Raw genomic sequence first — 4,518 nt, forward strand, 5'->3', positions numbered from 1 at the left:
AATGAATTGTTCACGGCACATTGTCTCAAATTACATGATATCAGTTTCATGATATCAGTTGATATCAGTGATCGCAGTTTCAAAAAAAAGATAAATATATAATAAAATATTATAAGTACCACAACGACAGACTGTTGCACGTGACACAGCATTCGATCAGATAGGAATGTACATATATAGAGAGTGATCTATGTATCCACCTACCATTCATAGGGTCAACAATTTCTGTTTCTATTTTCGGTAGCCGCGAAGCAGGAACTGAACTTGTTAGATAATCTAACACACACTCTCGGATACCCAGTAGCCGGAGATCTTGAGATACCTGGCTGTGACTAATGACAAATGTACATTAAAATAAATATGACAAGACAATGAAAAGATATCTCTTGTATTCTACCAATTCCATTGAAGTCTTAGATATTATCTTTGAATTTTGCTTGGAACTATTTTTTTGCCATTTTTTTTTGCAATTAAAATTAAGAGCATTTAGTGGCTAGTAGTTGAGAAGTCTTTAATCTTAATCACATACCTTTTTTTCTCTACTTGGCTACTGTTTTCTAATTTTCTACGCAAAATATTCTCTAACACGAAAACCACTTAAGCAGTAGGTTTATCGTTAATGCCACAAGTGGCAGCAACTTGTCAAAGGTCGGGGCAAGCGAAAGTGACTTTTTCAGTCCCTTCTTTTCAAGTTTTCTTTTTTATTGCGTATTTTTCTCTTTTGGAGTTTTTTGTTTTTGCAGGCTATCAAACCCGTTTCCTGCGGTTGCGGCATGCCACAAAAGTCGTTCGTTCGTTATGGGAGAAAGACAAAAAAAAGGGAAAAAATATGCCGCCGGTTCACAAGGCTTGGTCGCATCCATCGCACTGACCTACATCCCATCCCAGGTGGCAACTCCCAGTTCCCGGGGAGCATTGCGCAATAACCTCGAGAAATTACCAATAACAGAAAAAAATTCACTCGCAGGTTAACCTTCGCATTGAAGGGAGAGCCAATGACACCGACAATGGTTGCTACAAAATAGCGCACAATCATTTCGTTAAATGATTTAATTAAGCTAAACAGTTGAACAACATTTGTCCCCCGGTCCTCGCAGTACAATCCCAATCCCAATTCCAATTCCGATTCCATTCGCTTTGATTCGAGTCGAGTGCTTTTCAAGTGTGTGACACATTGGCGTCAAGTTCATAATTCACAATTTATAATACTCCGATTTCGGACAAAAGGCGACCAAGTGGCGCTGATCGGGCGACATTGATTGCGATGATCTGGAGCCGAGCGACTTATGGCCGTAAAAGAACTTTAACTTTCAAGCTCCGCACTCCACATGTCTTGTTGGGATGTAAGCCGAATCGATTTTGCAGAACTGGTCTATGGCTTCCATGGGTGCCATGGTGTTTCCGTTTTGTTTCTCAAGTTTTTTGTTTGTTTTGGTCAAAAGAATAAAAGGAATTTTTTTATTTTTGCCAATTGAATGATTATGGCATGCTGGACTTGAATGAGTCTCGAATGATTCAACGTTTGCTGGATCAAGCAGTTTCTAGCGACTAGGGGAATACCCCGTTCTTAGAGTTTACACTTTTTTAACAAAACATCTTTTGTATTCCTCATTTGGAGCGAAACATTAAATACAAAAGACCAAACATTTGTATTTATTTATCCGGGTGTAGAACGAATTAAAAGTAAAATTAAAGGTAAATATTTACAATGGAACTTAATACATTGGCTTCGATTCGAATATACATTGATTTGATTACTCCAATCTGTTTGCTTAGTTTTTGCTGCGTTTATATCTTACTTCTTGGCTGTTTTATTCCATCTCCTCCTTATGATCAGATTTTGCTCCAAGCGATATCTTCACTTGCCACTAGTTGGACTTGAACTTTGAGTGTGTGTTTTGGTTTTCTCATCGTTTTGTTTTCGACTCTGTTTATTTCAAGTTTCATGTTGTTTGTCAAGGCTCCGGCGTAGCCCAGTAACTAATAAAGACTACAGTGAAACCCGGGTACGTTGGGTATGTCGCGGCACCCCCATATGGTGCCAAAAATTGAAAAAATGTTGACCCCAAGGCGTTTTATATCGGGCTGGCGAATTGGCAACGCTCGATCAGAGGCCCAAACACTTTATAATTACCCGCTGAGGTGCGGCCATTTGAACTTGACTTTAATTGGATCTGGAAATATGAAATAATAACGATAACAGAAACTATGTGTTCTCCATATTTTTTTTCCTATTAGGGCCCCAATTACTTTTGGGTGTCTTTCACTTTGGTCTTTCACTTTTCATTAACGCGACCAATTGATTGGAGCCGTGTGCGGAATGTTATGCAACATTGCGTGCCACAATTTTGGATGCCGACATTGTGCCAGGCTAATTGAATATGGATAACCAAAGTGTAACAAGTGCAAAGTGAAGCCAGTAACCTGTCGGGCTGCATATTAAGATGTACTCTACGCCGCGAACAATAACAGGGGGAAACTACTTCGCGGGAATTAACAACAAACACGCCCACACTTTGCAGTTTCATCAGCTTTTATGATGCCATTCGGGTGACTCCTCTTCGGACCCACTGGAAATGCTCATAATTTGATAATGGCATCAATTAAACTTGATTGCTGGCTGAATCTCTATGGTGCTTGCCATTGTTTTTTGCCTGTAATTAGCACCCAAGCGAAATGTTTATGCGGCAGTAGTCAAAACTTCTTATTGCCGGTGTACAAACGGTGTCATTAGCTGAAATTTTTCTGTTTTATTGCGGAATGAAGTCACATTTGGTTAGACAAATTAAATGGGGAAGTCTTGTTTGGCGTCTTATCAATAGAGCGACGCCAAAACCAGCGAGAAGTTGTATGAACACAAAAGACTTAGGGGACGAACTTGCGTTCGCGTTGAGCTGAATTCATAATTTTACGCCCCGCGGATTTCTAGACAGCATTCTCAGCATTGTTGCTGGACCCGTCCATCATCATCAGCAGACTCTTATTTTTTATTTTGGAGTCAGGTGATTACAGGGTAAGATTGGAATGCACTAAATTTAATATGTATTTAAAGTTTAAATTTTAATTTAAAAAACATTTGCGATTAAAAGACCTTAAATCCGTTTTTGTGGCTAAACTCATTTAAAAAATTATTTTAAAAAGTAGGGAGTATATTGTAGTCCAGTTTTAAATGCCCATTTACGATTTCTCACTTTATCATTCCCATAAGTATGGTTTAATTTCAATATGAGGGAACTGGTGCATTTGCCTCGAGTCACTTTTGGTTGCGCTTGGCGATCTTGCAATTTAATTTCTGCCCGCAAAACGGGTTGAAAGAAAAAGACCCGACCATGTCAGGTGAGGTCTTGGCGTGCATGCACTTGTTGCAGCAGCGGCTGTTATTTATTTAATGCAGATTTTTAATTGCCTGTCACATAAATTCTACAGGTCTGCGGGCGTTTCTTCGTGTTTCCGCCGGCGGTTTGACATTTCGATTGACCTTCAAAATGCCATTAGAACGAAAATCGCGCATCAGCGTATAGTAAACACAAATACCAATAGAATCGAGAACCGTTATGCGTTCACACACAACTCATCGTTGCCAAAAAAAAACATCGTTGTCGGCAAAAAAAGCTTTCAAGTATCGAAATGATAAATAAAACGAAATTAATTTGTGGAATTTAAGACAAAAAACGATGAGATATATGCTGATGATGTAATTAAAGTGTAGAAAGCAGAAAGAGGGAAAGATTGTGAGAGATTGATGATAGCTTAATGTAAATATTCAGCTGGGGAGGAGAATTATGGGCTGTCAAATGGAAAAGGTTTCTTGACCAGCCAAAATGCAGTCAAAAAGAGGATTTTAAGAGAGAAAAGTGGAAAAATCTTAAGAGAATCAAGTAATTTTCATCAAATTTAAGTTTGGTTATAAGGGAGTTGTAAATATTTGGGATGAAATTGAAAAAATAATAGTAAATCAAAAGACTTAGGAAACAAACTTTTTATGAAATTGCAGAAATTATTATTTTGATTCAAAAGACTTATGAAACAAACTTTTTATTTAACGTTTTATTCAAGCGACCAAATTGTTTTAAATCAAAAGACTTAGACAACAAACTTTTTTGAGCAAACTTCAATTCAAAAGACTTAAGCGACAAACTTTATTTTAAGAGAACTCCCAAAAGACACTATCATAATTAATGAATAAATTATGGCTTATGGATTATGAAGAATATTTAAAATTATTTTTTAACAGAAAAATATATTTTTAAATCAAAAGACTTAAGCAACAAACTCCTTTTGGGGGTTACTTTTAAGAGAACTTTAAGAGAGCCAACCACTATCTTAAGCGAGCAGAGCTTTTCACCAAGCTTCGGACACGCTAAATGCTATTAAGCCAACTTAGCCATGAAGCGACATGGCGACGGAAAAAAGAAACAACAACAAAGCGCCCAAGAAATACCGAACGTAACCGAACTTACGGTATGGCATGGTAAGGTAAGGTAAGGCCGTCAGGTAAGCTTGCCTCTGTCTCTGCCA

Source organism: Drosophila ananassae, chromosome 3L, assembly GCF_017639315.1.
Source record: "Drosophila ananassae strain 14024-0371.13 chromosome 3L, ASM1763931v2, whole genome shotgun sequence".
Classification (NCBI taxonomy): Eukaryota; Metazoa; Arthropoda; class Insecta; order Diptera; family Drosophilidae; genus Drosophila; species Drosophila ananassae.